This window comes from Passer montanus, unplaced genomic scaffold, assembly GCF_014805655.1.
Source record: "Passer montanus isolate IOZ18808 unplaced genomic scaffold, ASM1480565v1 scaffold23, whole genome shotgun sequence".
Taxonomy (NCBI): domain Eukaryota; kingdom Metazoa; phylum Chordata; class Aves; order Passeriformes; family Passeridae; genus Passer; species Passer montanus.
The window spans coordinates 2,522,135-2,546,272 of NW_024366926.1; the positions used below are offsets into that span (position 1 = coordinate 2,522,135).

The following is a 24,138-nucleotide window of genomic DNA, read 5'->3' on the forward strand; positions in this document are numbered from 1 at the left end:
TCTTCTTTCCAAGGCTGAGAGGTAAGCACCCCTACAGGGCCTTGAAGGGTTTTGCACTCTTTCCTCCTTGGAGGAAAACTTGGACAAGCCAGGCATGGCCATGTGGAAGAGTGGTGCTCCTGGTTCAGCTGGTACATTCCTTCAGCTCTGTGGTGATCCAGAGAGGGACCAGCACTCTGCCTTAAAGTCTGTGTCGGGCATGATTCTTACTGGGGTTAAGCTGAGGAATCTACATGAGCTGAACCTTTCAGTAAGGTTTTGTAGTAATGAATATAATGTCTTTAAAGTAAGAATATGTGTCGGTAGGTATCAGTGTGAAGAACAAAATGAATATATAATGTGAAGGTCTGTAAATCTGAGTATAGCAAAGCAAGGCTAGTGAGACTTAAAAACGTGGATATGGAGAGAGGGACACAGATGTTGCTGGGATCAGGAAACTTGCTGTATGAACACGTGACGTGTTTTTACACTCTATGAAATGAGACACTTCATTTCATTACTTGGGTTTGAAAAATGCATGTGAGTGACATCTTGTGTTCACTACATCTGCAGTGCCATACTGCTGATAATTAGCACGTGCATTTCAGAGGCAGAATGAAGCCAAGATGACAAACATAGACAGATCATAGGGTGGAACAATTCTGCTTTCTCCATGTATCAGCGTTACCATTTTCTGAAAGTCCATCTTTCCACCCTACAAATGGAAGTGTCATCTCAAGAAGCATGTTGAAAAACACTTCAAGGGTCTAAATTTGCAACTTGTGTGGAACCTTTTGTGTTTTTCTTGTGCTGGTCTCTGCATGCATCAATTTAGTGCAAAATTATGACAGCAGATGAAAAAGAGCAGACAGAAGAAGAAGCTCTTAGAGCAAATAAATGCTTGGTCAAAGTGCATTTGGAGAACCACATTGTCTTGTATTTGAGGTCAGATTGTTTAGAGCTACCTTCCACATGCTAACAAATGAGATTAATTTTGTTGGATACTTCTATTTGGATTTGTAGTGTCATTTAAACCTCTGTAATGCTTTCTGTCACCATCACCAGCTCATTTCTCTTCTGTGGGACTGTCCTCTTTGGGTGCTTGACATTTATAGGAGATGTAGGATAACTTTGCTGGGAGTCAGACAGTTCAATGCTCTGAGTATAAGTCTGTTTATCCATGTCAAAAAGAAAGGTTGAAAAATTGGATTGCTTAAAAATAATGAGTCTTGCAAGGGGAATAATGGAAAGGTGGTGCAGATTATAGTATTCCTCAATGTGTTGGCAAAGAGGTTGTTGCCATACTGTCGAATCTCACTGGTATTTCACTGCTCTTTTAAAAGAAGGTGAAATATTAGTCTAAAATTATCTCTACAAGTTCAATAATTGTAGGACAGTTGAAAAAGATATTTTTGAAAAAAGCAGTGTTTCTTTTTTGCAAGGAAGAGATTAAAAACATGCCCACATTCATCATGGCTATGTGCTTTCTGAGGCCTTGAAACACAACTACCCATGCTATTGCAATGTGGCTGAAATATGGGAATTATTCCCACTGAGTTTCTTGAAGCTACAGGTGTTGTTTTAGAGTTTCACATAAGCAACACTATAAGTAGGTAAGGGCACATATGCAGCAGAAAAATGGCCACTCACACTGTTATATTTGATCTCCTCTTTTGTAAGGTCAGGTAGTCACATACAAATTTTTTTTCATCCCTTGAACAGGATCCCACAGAGTCATTTAGCTCTGTCAGCTGTGTGAGCAGAACAGCCATGAGCTCTTTTATTCCTGCAGACTGCAGCGGTGTGTTTCTATTTGGTGCTGCGTGGCACTTGGTTGCAATGTCTGGGCTAGGGATGTATCAGATGTATTTCATTGCAGAAGACACGGGAGCTGCTCTGTGCGTGAGTCAGCCCCTAGGAAAGGCTTTGCCCCATCTTAGGGAGGCAGTGACCTTGATGGGGATATTTACCCCCATGCAGCAGGGGCTTTTTGCAGATGGAGTGGACTTAATGCTGTGCTGCTGTTTGCATCAGTGAGCGGGGTCCAAAGCTGCAGAAATTGAGACTGTGCTTTTGCTTCCTGCATGGCCAGACCAAAAGAAAAAATCCCAAGGCTCAAGGGCATGAGAAGTGCTCTCTTCTTTTGTTCTCTGTGTCTTTTCTTTTTTTTTTTTTTAAACTGGCTGGCCATGACATTAAGATTTCTAATTAATTTAGAAACCACAGGCAGTTGAAGAGAGTGAGCAATGTAATAACTGGGCCATGGGGCAGAGTAAAAGCACATCAATTATTCAGGCAGTTGCTGCTGCTTATTCCCTTCCCAAAGCTGGGCTGGCTGTCATCATGTGTCAGTGATGCTGCTAATGCCCTTCAGAATTTACATGCATAAATAGTGGCCTTTTAAAATCTGCATGAGGATAACTGTAGTATTTTCAACAATAGCTTCCAGCAGTGTGCTCTGTCTGGCGGGCACCAGGGGCTCCATCCACTATTTTGGGTGCCTTGTTCAAAACTCGGATCTTGGCAGGTGCATCCTCCAGAACCCTCTGCTGTGGAGAAGTTGCTCCTCAAAGAGGTTGAGGGGCAGCCTGAGTCATGCAAAGAAATGGTCCTGCTTTAAAATGCAGGTGTTGTCTGAGAATGTTCTCTCTGTGGGCAAGTGAGTCCAGCATCTCTTACACATCATCATCCCCTGCTTCTATTGCTGTGACGTCTCCACAGCACTCTGTCAAGATGCCTTGGATGCCACTGGGGCTGGACCCAGTGCCATTCCTTTACAGGTGAAGGAGCAGGAAGCATCCTTTTCCTCACTGCTCTGGCTGTTGCAGGTCCTGCACTTTGAGCAGTTGGAAAGTTGAAATAGAGGAAGCTTCTCTCACTGCCAAGAACTACATTTACAGGACTGGCCGTGATTGTCTTAAATGGGTGCACCTCAAAGTCTCATGTTTGGGATGCCACAGGGAGCAACACTGATTCCTGCATTGAATCAGTAAGGGGAGGGAAAACCAGAGGACCAATGGGATTTTTCTGCCATGGACTACAAGTGGATGACAAAGCCTTATTTTTCTGTCTGCTCGGCATGGTTATCCCTGCTGCTGGAGGCAGCCACCTTGCTTTTTAAAAAGTGAACTAATTTGTGAAGGCAACGAAATAAAATGAGCCTTGCTAATTATGTGTTGTGCCGGTGAAATGACCAGCTTGGGTTTGGAAAATGCTGGCTGTAATTAATGGTGAAAGGCTTTTTCTCTCATCTGTGTAGCCATTATGAATCACTTCTCCCTGTGGAAACTTTTAAATCTGTCTCACTGGGGAGCCTGAGGAGGAACAGGTAAAATGGATTTGCCTTAATAGCTGCAGTTGTAACTTAAACACTTGAAATGATATTAAGCATCTCTCTCCATTAGCATTTCATGTTGATTCTGATGATATACCAGCCAAAGCTAAGACAAGATCAACGTTCATTAGATGGAAGAAACTAAGCTCTGTAGACAAATGCTTTAGTTAAATGGGGCCTTCATTGCACTGAGAACAAGAAAGCAATTAGCTGAAATGTTTGTTTACAAAATCTAATTCCTGGGGAGTATCTTCTCAGATTGCTGCTTACATCTCTTGGGCTGGTTTTGTTACCAAGGCTGACGTATTTTGCAAAGCTTGGTTGTAGTACATCTGTAACAGATGTATCAAACTTTGCATGGTAAAGCTGAAACCAAGTGAAGAGCAGGGGCTAAGCTGCAGGTGTGCCAGAGTTTATCTGTGCATTCCTCACATTTATTTTACAGTTTGCCGTTAAGTGCAATTAATAACAATTATTAGATGTTCCAGTTATTAAACAGTGTCAGCTGAAGAGAAGCTGGAAAGCGGCTTTGAGTGCTGTTACTGCTGTCCTCCTGTCCCCCACCTGGAGCCTAGCCCAGGGGAACCACCGATGGATTCCAGCTGGGTGAGGATGCATCTCTGCCAGGATAACTGCGTGGAGAGCCTTGTCCTGGTTGGTTGACAAACATGTACACCCTCAGAAAGTGATTTTGTCCATCTGCGATGCAAATCATCCTCTGGAAATGCTGCTTCTCTTTGGGTTACAGAAATGGCCAATGGGAAATATAACTGCTGCCATCCAGCTATAAGAGCAGATTTCGTCACTGTGTAGCATTTGTGGAGTGGGAAGGAACAGACATTTTGAGCCTGTGCTGATACCAACAAAACAGCTTCATACTAATTGTAAGCGTGCTCACTGCATGCTTGGATATGGTGTGGCAGTATTTGTTTGGGGTTTTTTTTTAAGTCTATGGGGTGGCTTTGATTTCGTTGCAGTTTTTTCTGGTGGCTTCTTGGCAACTGAAGAGTGTCTGCACTTACCCACGGGTGATACTGGGCAAGTGAGTATTTCCTGGACACATTTCCATCATATATCTAGTGGCAAACATGGAACAGTTACCAAAATAGTAGTTTTTCTTCCCCACTTGCTAGATAGAGGATATTAATACAATAGTCAGTGTAATCTGTTTGGAGATGGCTCATAGTCATGTTAAATGATGGGGAACAGACTAATGAAGGCTATCCTGTTGATGGATAAGGTCTACAATTTACCAAGCCTGCAGTAATTTAAGTAAAACAAAGTTACTTTTGCGTAATGTACAGAGTGGAAGGTGATGCACAGGTATGTCCGTGCATGTTGTACTGAGCACAGCAACAGAGCAAGGGGATGAGCTCTGGATGTCTGTGGGAGTTCAGGATGGGATATGATTGCTGTGAGGCTCCTGACAGGGTTGCAAGAGGTAAAGTCTCAAAGTCTTTCAGATGTCTTAGCCATGGCTTGTTAACAAGCTCATTGCAGTGTTGTGGGTCTTGATGCCTCCTCCTGTGCAACGGATGCTCCCCAGCAGTGCTTCTCCTTCAGCCAACAAAAAGGGAATTGCAGGAGTCAGTGCTGGGCTTTGCTCCTTGAAAGGCACTGCTCAGGAGGTCCCTTGGGAGTCTGTGCTAATACAGCATTTAAGACACTGCTTTTTCAGTGTCAGCACTGGAAATGACAAATGCTTCCCTTAATTTGAGAGAAGTGTGCCTGATAGTACATGGTTATATGTGCCTGAGAGTCTATTCTCAAGACAGTACATGGGCCTATCTCCTATGAAAGCTAATTGCACTATTAGGAGAAGATATCCTGCTAACTTAATAAGATACATTTATTTGTGTCTTAGAGGATTTTTTTCTGAGGTGGAAGAAGTCCTGAATGGTGCCAAATTTTATTTGAAGCATATTGTTCTTCACTGTCCCTTCCTCTCTCTCCATGTCAAAACTGTTCTGCAAATTGCAAATATTTTATAAGTTCAAGGCACACCAATATAATTGAAGGCAGGCAGCACTTATGAGAGCTGAAGGGGAATTCATCATGCAGATGACTTGAGGCTGATTTTTTCCTGTGGAAGGAAGAAATGCCAGTAGGAAGCAGCATTACCAACAGGGTTGTATACTATTGAATGTATAGAAAACTTAAATAAAGGTATAGAAAACTCAGGTGAACAGAAAGAACTGTGGCCAAGGTGTCTCCCTCTGCCCCTGCTCTGATGTGACTTTAGCTCTGCCACAGAGCAGAAGAATCTGGGGCAGATCAAGAGTTTTATTGCCTGGGCCTCCTGTGGGGTGGAGGACAGGACTTAGGACCTGAGTGACTGCATCTCCCCCCTCCCCAGAAACCCCTTCCTCTTGACATCCCACAATGCAGATCATCTCTGCATTCTGCAGGCAGTTAAAGCATTAAGAGCTGGGCATTGAGATTTTGTACCAGCATGATTTGAACTTAAGTGTAATTTAGACAGAAGTTTAAAGAGCTCTCTCCCCTCCCTCTCATGCAAAGTACACTAGAGAGTCTACATGTGCTGTGTCTGGCTTGGAGACATTTCCCTGTGGTTTATTGCTTTGCTTTTATTGATGGGCTGTGTTTGCTTTCACACAAACTGATTCATTTGGACAACATGATTTGTTTCGCACAAGTTGTTTGCTTAGGAATGAAGGCTGAATTAAGGGGGTTTTATGGGGTAGAAACTTTATTTCCACAGACTTCTTCAGATCTCAGTTCCACTCCCTGCAAAGTTTGTACAGACTCAGATAAAGTGGCTCTTGGCCAAACTAGGAAGATGCAATGTGCCAAGTAGCTGTAGGGAGAGCAGAAGGATATGTTAAATTAAAGAGAGCTTTTGAAAATTTTAGAATGTCCTGCAGGAGCAAAACGATGGATCTTGTAAAAAAATGTAAGATGATCTGATTCTGCTTTTTAATTTCCAAAAATAAGAACAAAATTGGAACAATCAATCCAATTTTATTAAAATATGACGATATGCTAAGTACAGCATTAGATATGTATTTTTTCACTATAAATACACCCCCAAGGAATCATTCTATTTTTAAGATGAACTTGGTATTATGATAATGTAAAAGAAGTCTATAATTTATAATTCCAGTTGAAGGTGAAGAAATTTAACATGTCAGTTTCTCTATTCATTACTCTTGCAGTCAAGACTAACAGACTGTTCCTTCACCTTTGCTGTCAATCATTTAGATAGACCAATTATGGATTCGGTTAAAAAATATATATATCAAAAGAGAAAATGCAGCAGAAGATAGTTCAACATACTAATTAAAAAAAACCTCAAAACCATCTCATCTGTAAGAGTACATTTAGTCCTGCACTGTATAAGCTTCATGGCCAAAACTCCTCAACTATTACTCTGGTCTTTCTGAAGGTGCCATATGGACTAAGTTGAGAAATGGCTCTCCACTGTTTGTGTGTTGGAAGAAAGCTGGTGACAGCTGACAGTCACTTCTTGTACCATTTAGAAACACTCACTGCCTGGCAATTCTTTTGGGAAAAAAAAAAAAAAAAGGAGGAGGTGAAAGATAAAGTCCTGTAGTGGTATTTAGATCTTCAGTGTTCAGAGCCTCTCATGTATACAAAAAAAAAAAAAAAGTGCATTCTGGCTGACTTGAGATCTTTATAAATTTTAAACATTAGTTTTGGAGTTTTGAGCCTTAAGGTCTCCAGTGCAGTACTTCTTTAGCACTCAATTTAGATGGGACATAATTGCATTGACCTCTGTTCTGCCAGTGCTAAATATTCAACGTGCTCCAAAATAATTCTACAGACCTGAAACTGGAAAATCAGATTCCTTATTGAGATGCATAAATATAGTTGCAGGTTTCATAATCTTGTATTAAAGCAGCAGCATTTCTTTGGGGTAAGTTTATTATTACAAAATATACATGGCCAAACTTAAATATAGTTAACCTAATGTGATCAGACTGATTTGGAGCAGAGGTAGGTCAACACTAAGTGCTTTTGAAAATATCATCCCAGCTCTCTGGAGATTAGGGCTATGAATGCAGAGCCTCAGCCTAAGTCATGCTGAAGAGGCAAGAAGGAATGTTTCTCAATGGAGAGAAGCTTCATTTAGACAGCAGAAGCATGAAGCAGACTCGGGAAAGAAAGATCTGTAACCAGATGGAATAATATCCAGCTTTGCCCAGGGCACAAGGCTTGGAAGTTAACTCACATAGATTCATCTTTGTGTCTCTGCTACTGGCAAAGTGTGTATGTGGGCAGCCTCCCTGGTTTTGGGTGGGTAGGGGCATCCTCTCCTCTCACCTTTTGATCAGTACTACTGCACCAAGGGAAAAGAAGAAAAGCTTGAGGCTGCTGGCCCCAGTTTTCTCTTTGGTTTTACCTTTTTTTTAGAAAAACCTACATTCTTACAAAGGTAGTGTCCTTGGGATTTGTAGCACTTGCTGGAATCTCACAGCATGGAAGCTTATTTTTGGTGTAACATTTTAATTTAAATATCTAAAAGTTAAGTGCTCTTTTAGGCATTTGAGTGAGTCTCGCTGTTGCATGTGGGAAAAAGCTTGAGAGCTCTTCTCTTGTATCTCTGTGAATGGTGCATGTGACTGATTTAATGAACAAGTCAAAAATATAAGGTCTACTGAGGCCACTGAAGGAGCACCTACACCCTTTGTGTGCATGGCTTCCCACTGAAATGAGTGGAGCTGTGTTTTCTGAAGTGAGCCTGATTTGGCCCCTAGATCACGTGGGTATGATGAGAGGTTTGACCAGGTCCAAGTCACGCAGTATCGGTCCCTTTGTGATCGATGAGATGACTCACTGTGTACCTCATCCTCAGAGATTACTCATTGCTAGTGCTCCATCCTGCAGGTGTCCAGCTGATGGAAGTGCTTCTCCCATCAGCCATGGTGTCCTGACATCAGATGAGTGCAGTCTGCAGGTGCCTCTTTTCCTCATTTTGCTTGGACCACATATCTACAATTTTAAGAGGAATTTCTGCTCTTAAAAAAAAAAGAAACAAACATAGCATAAGCAGGAAGTTTAGCCTTTGAACTGCAGCAATACAATGCCTTTTGTAAAAGCATTGTAACAGCTGCTTATGTATAACTTGTGTATGCTACTTAAATATAATGGGTTGCTGCTTTCCATTATCTACCATTTTATACAGGAACACACTGAGTAAGTGGGTCTAAACATGTTGAGGCTAATCCTTTGAGAATGACTTTTGCATGTCCTTATTACATGGAGCCTGCAAAAGACTGGAAAGACGTTTTGTCAGTGTATCCCTGGGCTAGGGCTGATGCCAAATAAAAGAAAGAAAAACCTGCAGATGCTCAAGGCAGAGGATAGGAAAGAAGCAGCAGGTTGAGTAAACAGATGGGGTGGGCCAACATTAAGAGCAGGATGGTTATGGTAAGCGTAATGTGCAGAAGTCACAGTACATCAGCTGGCTAATCAGTGCTGAATGATTTGTAGGCATCTCAGCAGAGGTGAGTTTTAAGGAGGTTTGAAGGAGAACAGTGTCGTGGCTCTGCAGATTTGTACTCTTCTGCAGAAAAAGGAATTCTGTGAAAGGCATGAAGGTTATTACTTCAGTGCTGTGTTTCTGCATATATTCTTTTTTTTGCTTTCTTTTTTTTTTAATTCTTTTTTTTTCCTCCACATTTGCTACAGAGTCTCTCTAATGAGCCAGGGTGGTTGTTGGCCCAGATGCTGCACTGCAAATGCTATTTTTTAAACCAGCTGAGAATCTGGCCTGATATTTAGCAGTCACTTAGTACTTTCATCTTCAAAGTACTGTGCAAACATTAATTAATTCTGCTGGGGAGCATACAAGAAGGTGCTGCTGGAATAGTTATGCAAACTGCAGAGCCACAAGAGATGGCAAGGACAGTGTTGCTGGGCTTGGGAGGTCTGTGCTTACATACATAATTCAGCAGAGCACAGCACAACAGGTGCTTTCATGGCAGAAAAATCTCTTTTAGTTACCTGTTTTTTACATTGAGTGGGTGCCTGGTGTTTTCAGTGGAAGAATGTTGCTGCTGCCCTCCTTGGGCAGCCTGGGATTTCTGTTTCCACGTCTACCCTGCAGATGGGTTCAAGCTTGCAGGGACAGTAACTGAGCAGCCAGGCAGATGCTGCGTGGATGCTCAGTGCTGAGGCACGGAGGCTGTGCAGAAGTCAGGGCTGCAGCTGCATGCTTTTCAATTGGAAAATGAATAAACCACTTGCAGCACATGCAGATTTGGAGGTGCACAGTGCTCTGCTCTATACTGGCAGCTCTTTGCATGCGAAAAACCATTTTGCCCATGTGGATGTCGTCTTGGGTGGGAGGGAAGAAGCTCATGAGAGCTGCAGAAACAGCTGTGGGAAAGCCTTCCCTTAAGGGCAGCATCAGCAGCCTTTGGCATGGGCTGCAGTGACCAGCCCTGGAGAGGATGAGGAGAACTCACCCATCCCCTGCCACTGGCTCTGCACGGGCAGAGCAGCAGCAGCTACGGAGCAGCAGCAGCCTTTGCAGCTGGCACAATCAGCAGCATCTCCCAGCTGCACACCTAACACGCTCTGGCACGAGGCAATCAGCGCTGCCCGGGCCCTGAGACTTGCCTGGAGCACTGCTTCTGAGGAAAAGCAGAACTCCAGACGCCGAATCCACTCAACCAGGCATTACATTAAAAGCAGCTTTTAAAAGATCGTGCCTACTGATGCTAAGTTATTAGCAGAGAACCACATGAGTCTTATATGACTTGATTCATGCTGTATCAATCCAACAGGCATCTAGGTGTGAGAATGTGTGTAATTTTTTGCTATGATGGGGGTAAGTCAGAGTGGGAGCACTGATGGAACAAGGGAAGGCAGAGGGATGCTTGATGCCAGAAAATAACATGGCTGGAGAGAGATTTTGTTCACTGGATGTGAATGTGGGCTTGGTCTGAAAGCTGAAGGCAAGAGGTGTCTTCATATTGAGTGGAAACAGGTCTTTGGGCAACAGAGAGATTCAGGTTAATAGGTGGGGAGCTGGGTTTTGGCTTGCTTTGCTGACCTTGCTCAGGTGAACAGGTGGTAGTCAAGCTTTAAACTTCTCACACAACCCATTTAATAGCACTTGTCGCCGTGGCAATTTCTGGAATCTGTGCAGATATATTTAGGAAAAGTGTATTTCTTTTAGCTTTGCCAAAATAGGTAGATAAAATGTTCCTGATGACAGATTTGCATTCTCTGAGATCCTGCTGATAGTTTTCTGAATTCATTGTTCATGTTGGTAAGTTAAGGAAATAGAGATCACCATGATTGAGACAGTTGCTTTTCCAGTGTGCATGGTCTCTGCATTTAAGATAGTAAAATTATATCTAGAACTGCACAGTTTTAATTTCCCGCTCTTCCTAAGATTTCGATAGATTAGCATGCTCAGAAATATTTCTTTTTAATCTCAAGATATTACCATGCCTAGGTTTGCATGAAAGGCAAGACTGGATGTCTTGAGGCTTGAAAGCTATAATCAAAGATGTTTATATGAAATCTTAGTGTTCCATCATATCTTACCATCTTGGGAGTGAAAAAATAAACTTAATGAACCTAGATCAGACAGATTTGTGATGAAGTCCCAAAGAAGAGAGAGGGCTTGCAAGTAGCTGTGATTTTGCTGTGTGATTTTAATTTTATGGGCCCCTGTTGTTCAACGTTTTCTTCAGAGTAACTAAGAGTTGCATTAAATATTAAACAAACGGTGTGATGATTCATAAAGAGGGTCATGAGCTCCATATGTGAGTTAGAAATTTAATCTCCAGCTGGTTTCACTATAATCCATGTCATATGTCCAGGATCAGAGAACTCCAGTGTCTTCGAATAATTAGTTAGTGATCAAAACAGGAAAAAAAAAATCCATTGAAACAATTTGCTCTTAGAAAAAGCTGTTTCTTCAAAACAAAATTGCTTGTTAAAGCTCGTTAATTTTAATGGGATTTTCTTTTGAGCAGAAGTAAGACAAAAATAATTTGGAAGATGTCAGGATGTCTTCTTGATATTTACAGAATTGATAATATTTTTTTGTGTTCAATGTCTTGCATTTAGAGTTGTGACTCTTACTCAGTTTTAATAGGAAAACAGGAAAGTTAGACTTTTTCTTTTCATCAAATGTGACTTATTTTAATTAATCTAAAATAACTTTCTGTCTAGAATGCTGTTTCACCAGAAAAGGAAACTTGATTAGCTTTTTTCTGATATGTGTATATAATTTTAATACTAGTTCAGGTATGGAACAAAGAATTAAAATCTCCAAGTCTTTTATTTGGATTAGGAAATTAATTTTTTCCCTGCTTCCCCCTGGAGCCCTAGAAAAATACCTGTCAGCCTTTCATTGCAGAGACAAATATGCTGAGGTTTTCCCCAGGCCTTGCTGAGGTTGCATCCTCCTTTGCATGACAATTATGAAGGGATGCTCGGGGATACCAAATGAGTGAGGATACCAAACTTGCTTATCCTTTCTAGAAGCCATGCACAACAGACACACGAGACCAGTGCTCATCCATGGTTTCCCAAAAGGTTTTTCTATGCTCCAGCTTTCAGCCTGCACATGGAGCTTACGTATTGTCTCAGTTGTATCTTCCCTTTGAGCTGCAAGAGGTATTTTTGGGGTGCATTTGGAGGTTGAATACTGAATGTACACGCAAGGAATACCGTGGAGGCAGTGGAAGTGCAGGCTCTGTTCCCCTGGGGTGGGTTACTTCTTGCCTGGTGCTGCAGCCTGGCTCCAAGGAGTGCTGCTGTTTCATTCAGTTCCTCAGCTCATGAAGCCAGTCACAACACATGCTTGAATTTAAAAGCAGGCATATGGATGCACACAGAATAATTTGAGTTTTAATTCCTATAGTGTCTGTAGAGCTCTGAAAGCACAAGTCTCTTAGGGAGGTGGGCTGTGTTTCTCAGTGCGTGGCTTGGCTCTTGCCTCTTAGTTCAGAAAGACGCAGGGTGTGCTGTTTCCTTCCCTGTACCAGTAGGGCAGGATCTGGGAGTTACAGGAGAACTCATGGGATGGGATCTGTGGAGTTACTGTCTCCCATTCAGGGCAGGACAATTGTCTGCATGAGACCAGCTTGATGGTGACTTTGTACAGCTGTTATCTTAAAAACCTACAATGCTAGAGGTAGTGCTGTCTCTCTTAGGACCTGCCAATACCCAGAGCATTGAATGCTTATTTTTTAATCAGTCTCCTCTTTTACTGGGGGAAATGTGTAGACATGAACAAATTTAAGGTAAGAAAAAGTAAGCTAGATTTAAAAAATAAAAAATGACATCTGCTTAGCTGTGTTAAAAACATGTAATGGGGAAGCATGCAAATGGTTATGCAAGCAGGAGTTTGGTATCTAATTGTAAATTAGATAGACAGCTGCGGGGTATCAATAGACATATGGCAGGAATGTAAATAGTTTGCTCGCACTTTAGTGACATCCTGGAAAGCTGTGTGTAAACTTTCTGAAGTGAAGAGAGAAAAGACGATTTCCTGGAAAAGAGGGTTTTCGAGAGAAATAATTGCTAATAAATAATCTGTGTCCCTCTGGAAGGCGAAAGTTTTATTTTGGCACTCGCTGAAAAAGCAGCCTCTAATCAGACTGCATTTTCCCGTTTGGCTGACAAGCACCAAGCAAGCCAAGGAAGGTGCCAGCTCCATTGTGTGGTTGGAGCCACCATAGACCAGAGCAGCTCTTCCATGCTACCTGCCTGCTGATTTCAGCATGACCTCCTGGCAGATGCTTTGTGTCTGCCAGGATTTAGGGAAGATGACAAAGAGGAGGGTAAACAGTTGAGTGACTTGAGAGGGTGTCAGATTCCAGAACGTAAATTTGTTTGTCAGTGGCCAACACTCCTAGGTCTTCCACCAAACAGAATACTTGCCTGTGTCCCAGCTGCAGAGGTTGCTGCTGCTTATAGCCACCTTTAAAATAATATCCTGCTGGAGTGGAATGCTGTGAGGCACTAATTTTGGCTTATATTACAAGCCAGCAAGGCTGTCTAAATATTTAATGCTCTATCATTAATAGCTGGCCATCACGTGTTTTGCTTTATATTAGGTAATACTATTGAGGCCATAAAAATTCCCTATCTAATGATAGCTAATGTTGGTTCTCATATTACCTAAAAGATATAGCAAGAGTAAACCTTGTATAGCTTGCTTGATTTCTGGATGTGACTTACTTCTTAAATAATTCTTGTAAAGTTTGCAGTGGGCCAAACTCTGGTGCTTTTGAGGTCAACAGTAGCTATTCCAGTTTACTTTGCTGGGTTTGTGCATCTGCCTTGGGGACAGATTTCAGTCCCATAGCTTGTTAATTGTAATTTTAGTCAAAGGGCCATACTTATTTAGGAACTGAGTTTTTATTTTTTAAAATTTTTTATTTTTAATAAGACAATTTCTGAAGGATGCAAAGAAGCTTTTATGGAGTGAAAGCAGTGAAAGGAGAGCGGGGAAAATCAAAGAAATCCAGACATCAGTAATGTTTCAAAAGTAAATTTCACAAGGGAGTTTTCCTTAACTATCCTTCAAAGATGACATGACAGAAAATTTGGTTATTAATCAATGGTGCTATCTCTCTGTTGGGTTCAAGAACGCTTTTTAGAAATTAAGATTAACATCTGGTTTAGTCTACAAAGAATTTTTAGAATTGTAAAACTTTAAGTAACCATAAATTACTTAAAGTGCGTGGAGGATTAATATGAAAAAAAAACCTACTTCCAAGCATTGTTCTTTAAGAGGTGAGCTTAGCCTGTGTAGTCATAAGAGTTATGTCATTGGTATATCCTTACCAAATAATTGCAAACATATAGCACAAATCAGTCCCTGGAATCAGTGGACACACAAATACACTATAGGGAGTTTTATTACAGCAGAGCTTGAGAATTGCAAAACCAATTTTCCACAGAAAAATTGCTTTCATATGATCTGAGTGCCATGATTTGGTTTATTTGAAACACTGTAAGTCAAGCTGTTCACTGGTGTTCCTAGCAGGCCTCTGTAATTCTACATTGATTTACAAAGGTCTAATTTAGAATAGAAATTATTTCCACTGTTTGTTAATAAGAAACTGGAATATTTCTTATGTGTGCGTGTGTGTGTAAGTGTGGATAATTTTCCACTCGTGATGTAGGCAGGCGTGGCTCAGAGCAACAGCCATTGCTTTCCAAAAGTCACTCTGGAACACAAGATGAGCTCCATTCTTCTCCTTTATTGCAGCACATTTCTGATTTAGTTTGCAGCAAGCAGAGGACCTCATAGTCAGCCCATGGCCATGATTCTGTGGATGTTTTTTTCCCATTACTGGACTTTGGTATTTCAGTAGCCTCCAGCTGCTTTCTCAAAGCACTTCTGTAGTGACTTGAAAATAACAGTAAGTTATGTCCCTGCTAGCTGTGGTGGCATTTTAGCATTTTAATGACTCTGGAAGCTCAGTTCTGCTCCAGATGAGTCTAGAGAACAACATGACAAAGATCTTTTCACATCCATGTTGGAAATAATTTGCTGTGAAGAGATGCCTAATAGCATTAGGTGGATTTCTGACTGTCAAAACCTTGGTGTATTTTAGTGCTGAATGCTGGGAGCTGAATAAGCCAGGATTGTAAGTGCATAAAATGTCTGTTCTTCTGCTGGAAAGATTGGTCAGTATTTTTGCAGGTGGGTTTCTCCAATAAGGCTAGGTTGAACTTCCTGTAGGCAAAAGAAGTGTGGTGCTTTCTTTCAGTCTTATGGAAGCCATAAGTAACTTCTTTTCTAGTGTGTGGTTTTGCACTTACATGGCTAAATCGAGTGCAGTGGATGCTGAATCAGGCCCTCAAAGAAGGCCTAGGAGTGAATTCCTAAAATACTTAAAGCTATTTTTCATCATCTGCAGGTGGATAGAGCATTAATTCTTTGTATCCTCTGTGGGTTTCCCTGTAGTGAGACTTGCCTGTATTCCCAGTCTGTTGCTTTCCATCAGCTTCAGTATTTGGGTCTCTATTGCCTCTCTTCTCATCTCCCATCCATAGTTTCCTTCTCTTCAAATCTCCTAGGTCCCAGGTGTAAGTGATGACATCTCTGTGAAAAAATGAAGGTTCAGTTTGAGTAAAAGTGTTGCTGATTATTGCTTGCCTCTTTTAAAACCCTCTTAGGTGTTTTTCAGTGATTCAGCAAATATGCAGTCATTACAATCTTCTTCTGTCTTCTCTTTCTTTTTCTAGTCTGAGTCCATTTCAGCCATGCCTGAGGATGCTGTGCCATCCCAAGGAGCCTGTAGGCCCTGTGTTCCAATGGGAGAATTTTCTGTCCCCAGAAAGGGAGGTGCTCCCTGGTGATGGGCTGTGATATTTCTGGTGGGAGATGCACATTTCAACCACAGCTCCAGCCCTGTCATGTTGGGGTTGCTGTAAGGCATGTAAGCTGAGCATGCTTTCCAGCAGTGGAAAGGTAGAAAGGAAAGAGGATTTGGCTGCTGCAGAAAATATCAACATTTTTCAGTGGAGAATGGGAAAAATCAAAAAAGGAAGACCTCTTCTAGTGCAGATCATGCAGAAGAGTCTAACACTGTTAAAATCTGCAAGTTTGTCTCACTCATCCTGAGCTGGGTGGTCCTTCCCAATTGCTGCGTGACTTTTCCACAGCCGGCTGAGCTCCCTTCCTGACTGCTTCCTCTGGGTGCTTTCCCGCCATGTGACTTCCACTGGTAGATGAGCAAAGAGGTTTTCTATCAAGGGAAAATGGACTAGAGGAGAAAATGGAACATTTCAACCCTTTTAGAAGGACTGTAGTGGACCAACTGATGGAAAACTGTTTCCAAGATAGCTTTGACTTGTTTTCACAGTCTCTGAAATAACGTAGGTTTCCTGAGGGGAATTTTGTTCTTGCGTAATGCTTTATCTTCTTGGAGTTTTGATTAAATGTCAAAACACGTGGATCTTTTCCAGCTAGCTCAGTTTTGCCCTTCTGGAAAAAAAAACCAAGGTAGAGAGAAAAGCAAAGTCGGAAGCTTCATCCTGCTTTTTTGAAAATGGGAAGCATAATTTCTAGTGAGATTTAAAGGTGTTGTAAAACCTTTTCATAAGAGTTTAGCATTCAGAAACTCCTGTTATTCTTGCTATCTTGGGTAATACACTCACCTGCTGAGAGAGAGGGAAAAAGAAATTAGAGAATATCTTCGTCAACACCCCAGTGTATAACTCTCTGCAGTGCCAGCTCCTGCTGGCTGGTTGTCTTGATTAATGTTTTCTGGATTGGTATAACTGAAGTTTGCATTTAAATTGCATGCTTACTAATGTACATTTTTATTTTCCATTGTCTTGGCCTGACAGAGGCTTCACCCTCTGGGCTTGCTGTGTTTCACTCTCTGACATATTGAGGGAAGCTCAAAAGTCTTTCCCATACTTGTTCTACATTTTAAATAAAAATATTACACCCTGAAGTTAGCAACTCAGTCTTCTTTAATGCAATATGCAGTTTGCACTCAGATCACTTGCTCCTGATATAATTTATACATGAATCATGAATTATGTTTGGATTCTCAGGAAGCAAAAATAAATTGGATAGAGCCACATCCAATTATGTAATGAATTCCTCATGGTAAAATTTACAGCGGGGATGTTGCAAAGCGGAACACTGATAAAAGATTTCCAAAAGATTTGCTGCAGTATCTCCTGGTAAAAACCAACCTCTGTCCATTTTAGGCATAGTAGAGCCATTTTGATTCAAACAATGAAATATTTAAAGGTGCATGGGATTGTTTTTCATTGCAGCTTAAGTGCCAGTGCACAGAACAAGGAGGAAAAGAAGTACTTGGTGCAGTCTCACTAAACAAAAGTTCTTTCCCAACATGTTGTAAAGAGTCTGCTTCATAACTCTTTTTTATGTCTCTAAAAGCACTTTCTGTGCTGCATCTAACAGATTATATTTTGAGGAGCTATTTCCTGACCCTCGACTTGACTTTTTTTAAACTCACTGCTGAACTCTGCCTTCCTGGGCAAAATACTGCTCATGAGTTTTTGTAAGGTGAGCAAAAAACCAGTGGCACTAGGAGAACCATTGGTAATTTCTCCTCTGTTTGTGGCATTGATTTCTTTTACAGGCTTTTTGTTTGTATTTCCTTCCACATGTTTCTCACTGTGCCTTGACCTGTTGCTTTTGATTCATTATTCACTCAATACTCAAGTAGCCCAGGCTTGGGTCATGTTGTGCAAGTGTTTTCCTGAGCAGGACTTCTTCACTCTTTCCAGTGAGATATTCTTCTTCAAAACCCATGACATGGCTCCTAGAAGCTCCGTATCCATCTCATTGGAAGGATGAACAGGTAGATACATCCATGGTGTTTGTATTAAACAATTCTCCTCCTGGTGTTGCAGCTCAGATTAGAAAATTTTCATGACAGTGACCAAATACTTCTGTGGTATTTGTCTACAGATGTGTCTACAAATACCATGTAGACATCAAGAGCTGTTGAGGGAGCTTTTTCCTTTCTTTGCTTTGAGTTTCCTGTCACAGCAAGTATTTGTGCTACTTTGCACCAAAAAACTCACCTGTATGTGTGATAGGGAGCTGGCTTTTGTGTGGAAATCAGGATAGTCACCATCCAAGAGCTTTGTAAGTAGAACATCTTAGCAACTCCCAATACCATTAATATACTATTAATACCATTTAATTGATTAATGTATCTTTTGGATTGACTACACGAAGTGTTGAAGCACATACAAGAGAAGAGCCTGGGACCAGGGCTTCTCATTCCCACAGGTTTTCAGAGTTCCCTGTGGTGGCTTTAATTTTCTGAAAGTTTTAAGGGTACTCTCTTGGCCCACTCTCAAGCTGATGATGGGAGGTTTGCCATCATCTTCAACAGTCTGAGGATTTCCCTGAAGAGGATTAAAGGGGATGTGTGCTGTGAGAGAGTTCAAGAGAGGGAAAGAAAATGCCCTTTTACTTACACAAAAGCAGCCTTAAACTCTAATTTCTGCTGCCTACATGGCTGCATAGAAAGGTGCAGGAGACATGGCTGGCTCAGCCTCAGAGAGGGTTTCTAACCCTCTCTGAGGGTTGGTGTGGTGTAAGCAGTCACTTAGGTGACCACAGTCTGTGGTTTGCATCACGGGCTGTGTGGTGGGCACATTGCCAAACCAAAAGGCATGTCTTCTGATGGCCTCTTCCACTACCCAGGCTGAATTATTCCATTCCCTTGGTGATGAGACAAGTCCAGTGGTTCACCCTCTGATCAGAGGCATGTTTGGCAGTGCTGTCCTTTAATACATACCCAGTGCTGATCATACTGAGTTTTGCACCAAGTGGATTCCAGTTGTGCGGGTCAGAGTAGAGCTGGCAGGAGTCGGATGCTTGTGCTCAGCTCTGCTCCAGGTACAAGCTTGGGGAAGGTGTCCCGAGTGAATGCTTTTTTTGGACATAAAAAGCCATAAAAAAGTCAAGATGAACTATAAAGTTCCTGAGAGTTTACAGCTTTCCCTATAGTCTTAGCTAAGCAAAACTTGATTTCTTTTTTTCGAAGTGCAAATTCAAGCTGAGACAATAATTAGCATCCTGTTTGTTTGTTTGTCACCTTGAAGGAAGAAAGGTCAAATATAGTCAGCCTGAGAACTACTTTGCCTTTCCCCCTTGAAGCATTTAATTAGATTTCCCATGTAATGTAAAAAAGAGATAGTAGAGAGCTTGCTGAAACGACTTATCCATTTAAGACTTCTTTTTTTTTTCCCCCTTTTTACTTCTTGCTGGCTTCATAGACTAATTTATAATTCTTCTGAAGAAGTGACAGGTTTAAACACTTAAACCTTCTTGCAGAGAATAGGCAGGGTATTTTTTTGTTGTTGTTTTTAGAAGGGAGGGCTGTAAATCAACACAATGTACAAATAAAACTACTTCTGTATAAGGCAGTAAGAGGCGCTTTAGAAAATGCCCAAAATGAATGCCCTGCAACTTGTGCCTCTTTTTTTCCCCCCTGGAATACATACATAAATGCTATATGCATAACTATTGGAAAACAGACAAATTATTTCTTGGGTTTTTCCCCAGTATTTTTTCTGTCTCTCTTGGTTTTGTTTGGCTTTTCTCTCCTTTTTTTTTTTTCCTTTTCTTCCCTCCCTGAGGACAGGCTTGCTAGATAACTGGAACTGCCCATGTTAGGTTGTGAACTTGGTTCAGTGGTGATGTGATGCAATTGCAGGGAGGAGAGAGGCTGTGTGGATTGCTGGGTTACAGATCAGGATTGCTGTGTGTCACAACAGCTGAAAAACCCCTAAACATTTGTTTTGTCCCCCCTTCAGTCATGTCCTGATTCATTGGAGTTACAGCTGGAAGGATGCTTCCCTTATTCTCTCTCCTGCAGTGCAGTGTTCTCTCATGTCTGCAACAGAGACAGCCACTGATTTTCTTTAAAATTCCAATATAACTCTTTTCTGTGCCCACCCACAGGACTGAGCTACCCTGTGGGTATTTTTTGCCTATGCAGATACTCATTCACTGCTCATTAAAGTGCAGATACAACTCCCCAAAAAAGAAGTCAAAACAGCACAGTGGATTTGCAGTATTACCTGTGTCACGGTATTAAAACTGGAATTTTTCTGAAACTTCTTTCCCTTGTGTGCTGTCCCATCCATTTTATCTCCCAGAAAGCTGAAGTTTGTAACCGCTTCTAATCCAGGTCTTTTTGCTGTCATAACTTTAACTAGTAATGCAAAGCTCCAGAGGGGATTAGCCAACCTGAACATTTCAAATTTTAAACTTCAGTAAGTTTAAAGTAGGGAGAGTTATAAGAAGGGAGAAAAAGCCTTTCTCAGTCATTTTCAAATCAGCTTAGTATCTGCCCCACCATACCTTCCTCTCCTGAAGTAACACTGCATTTTTTTGGTGAATGTAGAATGAAAACCCTTAAAGGGAAAAATTGTGCTCATCCTTCCTCAGCATGGAGAGGTAGGTGACAGAGCCTGGAAAATGCCAGAGCACAAGGATGATTTTTCAGTCTCTCCTGTGTGGAGAAATGTTCCTGTAAATTCCATCCCTAACCAACATCTTGCAGGCACTAATTGGACCTTCCTTTTAGATTGGACACCTAAACCTGCTGACCATAAAAAGAGAAGAGTTAAAGGTCTCAGGTTTTAAATCATAGAAACCATTCTTCAAAGGGGGTATACCTTTTTGCAGAGGTATCAGAAGCCAGCACATCTCCCTGTTTGTACCAAGAGTTACTTGGTGGAAAGTCAATAAAACAAACAAAAAACTTTTATGATGTTTAAATTTTGATTTGAGTACGTGTACCATGTCTGTGAGGATACAGAAACATGTGGAATTGCTTGACTCGTTCCCAAAACCTTCCTCAAAAATGCAGCAGTACTTGGTATCAGAAATGAAGACACATACCTCAGCAAATGCCCATAGGCTGGGGTCTGTAAAAATGATGAGAGAAAGACAGATTTACTGTCGCACCTGGAAGGGAAAAAAAAATCTTAGAAAGTGGAGAAGACAATTATAGGATTACTGCAGTCAAAATAGTCCTATGGAGTGGGGGTTTTTGTTGAGTTCTTTGAGATTTTTTTCAGTGGTGGAAATATATCTATTTCTGCACAGCACATTTTTATTCATGCTGCTCAGACATGCCATTAAAATAGCAATTCAAAAGTCAATATTATATTTAAATGTCAGACAGTTGAGATTTCAGTTATTTCTTGGCAAAAGAGTGCCAACTGAAAACATACCAGCCCATAGTCTTGCAGGTGAAAATAGCCTGTAATGGACAATTATGAACCAAATAGGCAGAGCTATGTGCTGTCTATTTTATTTGGGTTTTTTTAGAATTATTCCACGTTTCAGAAACAACAGCAAGAATACCCATTAATGGCTCACTGATTGCCATAAACATTTTGTGTTTGGTACGATTATTTATTGGGATTTTGTAAAGGATGACGGTTTGGCTGGTTGTGCATTAATTTTCAATGAACTTCCATAACTCATCAGGTTGATTAGGGAAAAGTCTGTCTGCACAGGGTAAAAAGTAGGTGGAGGAAGATCTGGGTGATGAAGTCTCCTTGACTTCATTGTGGAATAAAGCACATGTGTTTGTTACAGCAGTTCCTCACCTAGCTTTGATCCAGATTGTTTTTACTGCATCTTTTTCCAAGTGAGGGAATTAAGGAGTCCCACTTGAGTAGGAACAAAGTATTTTAGTTAACAGGTCTCTATTTATTTAGAAGGAGTTTTACATATTCAAGAGGAATTTTATTTATTCTAGAGAAAAACAGGGTGTTGAGCAGTTTCTTGACTATATGTTAAAAAGGGGAGGCAGGGAGGGTGAGAAACAGTCTTACGCCATCCTTGGTTGTCAGTGCAAATTAAAATGTGGAAATTAACAGTGCAAACTAAGAGCCAGATTCAAATTTGGCATATTGTTAGAGTCACAGCCATAATTCGCTTATGACATATTAAAAACCAGAAACACCTCAAGCTGAATTAGGTAGTGCTGATTGCCAGTTCCCTCCTGCATAAATGCCATTAGATGCCTAAAGTTACAAATTGCTTTAATAACTTTCACAACTGATTGGTAATCACCCTGCAGTTAATGAAATAGGGAAAACACCTCTCGCTAAATTCATTGTCTTCATTTCCTCCTGCATAATTTCCAAGGTGTAGAGATAATTTTCAACAGATCCCAAGCTAGAAAGGTCATCTGTTAAGTTTTACTTAAAATCACATTTGTATCTTCCTTTATCAGTGCACATAACTATATATCCAAACCAGCTTTTCCGTGCCCTGTTGTCCAGTGCAGCTTTGTGCAGCACTCTCCAGCATTTGGCTGTTTGTTATTCCCAAGGAGATCTTTGCATCTCAGTGGAAGTGGTGCTGAAGGCAACTTTGCCAGAGTTGTTCTCGCTGTGTGCCTGTCCAGGCAGTTTGAGAGTCATGCTGTAAACCCCCACAGCAGCACACTTAAAGCCTTATAAAACCATGTGGGCTGAAGCACTGCAGTTCAGGATAGACCGGTTTGATGCAGTTGAGGGTTTTTTGTGTCCTCTCAAAGTAGTAAGAGTTACAATAATTGGTCTCTGGAAAAGTCCCATAAAATTGTGTTGTCGTTTAAGGATAAAATTAGTGGCTGCCAGTTAATGATGCAGGAATTATATACATGGCACTGAGCTGAGTGCAACATTTTACCTCTTGCAAGATTTCAGAGGCATTAATGTCCCTTAACAAACATCTGAAGGTAATTTCAAAAGGTGGGGGTGATTACAGAAAAGAGCACAGCAGTGTTTTATAGTTGAGATTACCTATGTATTAGACAGCTCTGACAGAGCGTGTAATTAATTTTTTAAGTGTTTTTATTAAAGAATAAATAACTAGTAATACATATGGCACATTATGAGTGTTTCAAGTGTGCTGTAGTTGGGCTCGATGTTAAGTTATGGCTTTGTTGTGGTTTTTAGCAGAATCAGCATTGGTAAAATTGGCCATTTAGGGTCAGATTTTCTCAAGTGCATTTAGCACACATTTAAGAGCATAAGTATGGTGGCCTTGTTTTGGAAGAGTCTTCACATCCAGGCTGTGTATCAGCAAAATTCAAAAGTGTGATGGTGGTTTCTGTCATCCTTGCTGTCCTCAAAAAAAGTCAGGTGATTTCTCCAGCAGTCTCTGCTGACAGTAAGTATCTAAATGTGTGCTGAGTGCTTCTGAAACTCTGGTCCTTAGCTTTTTATATGATCTATAATTTTATACGCAGTGCAACTAAAGAAGAATATGTATGATTCATATACACATACAGGAACAACACAGAGGGATCATTTTAATATAAATCCCAGTGCTGTTTGTTATGTTCTGAAATATTGCATAGAATAATTCAAATATTTATAGATGGCAGTTCAGCTTGTGCTTTGCTTGCAGCATTTGCCTTTTTTCATGTCTCAGTTGAACTGTTCTTCCTTCCTTCCTTTGCAATGTAAACATTGCCTGTGCCCAGCACGGTTCTTCTGCTTCTTCCTTTGGAAGTTCAAACGTGAAAAGCACCCCTTGGATTCTGGGTCCCATTTTCTGCCCTTGTCACTGGAGCTGTACCAAGGAGCAGGGCTTCATTTCTTTGTCACATGCTCCATTAGGAATTGAGGACTTTGCTCTGCTTTCTGTGGAGTGGGTCCTTTTGAGGCTCCTAAGGCAGAGGAGTTTGTGTAACAGCTCTGTGTATATAGAATAAGTTATGACTGTGCTAGATGTGAAATGATGATTAGGAGGGTATTAACATCTGCATTTTCATGCCGACCACACACTGTGTCTTGGCCTGGCAGTCCCACCCTGGGGGGTTCCTTCTAAGCAGCTTCTTTGCACTTGTGAAAAAAAGGTTTTTCTTCCTTACCAGCAAAGCCGCAAGGTGCCCCAAGAACCCCTTAGGTTTGAGATGTTCCTGGAAAGAAGGTTTGATATAATTACCCGTACAGATTTGCGTCTGTCATCAGCACTGGAGGGTAATTAATCTGAATGTATGAAGTTGCCTGTTTAGGAAGTTGCACATTTTGTATGTTTATCCTTTTGCTCGTGCTTTAATTCTTCACCGCCTGGCTGGGAGACAGCGAAGCAGTGAAGTGTCAACATTGAGAAGTGTGGTATAATATTAAAATGCTCTAGTTTCCATTGAACAGATGATGATAAGAAGTTACTTTAATGGGTTTATTGAGAATTGTGCTTTCAAAGACTCTTTAAATTATTGCACACTGTGCTGCTGGGATATGTATGGGAAACAGCCATTTTAATTAGGAAGATACATTTGGAAATGAAAAGTCATTTTTTAAATGAAATTTCCTTTGTGAGTGTTTTACTGACCACTTGAATT

General features: G+C 41.1%; 1 protein-coding gene across 14 annotated transcripts in view; it reads left to right on the forward strand.

Annotated features, from left to right (window-relative positions):
* ADGRL3 (adhesion G protein-coupled receptor L3) overlaps window positions 1–24,138 on the forward strand; it is a 490,192-nt gene that overhangs the window by 88,333 nt on the left and 377,721 nt on the right. The gene's annotated exons all lie outside the window — the stretch shown is intronic.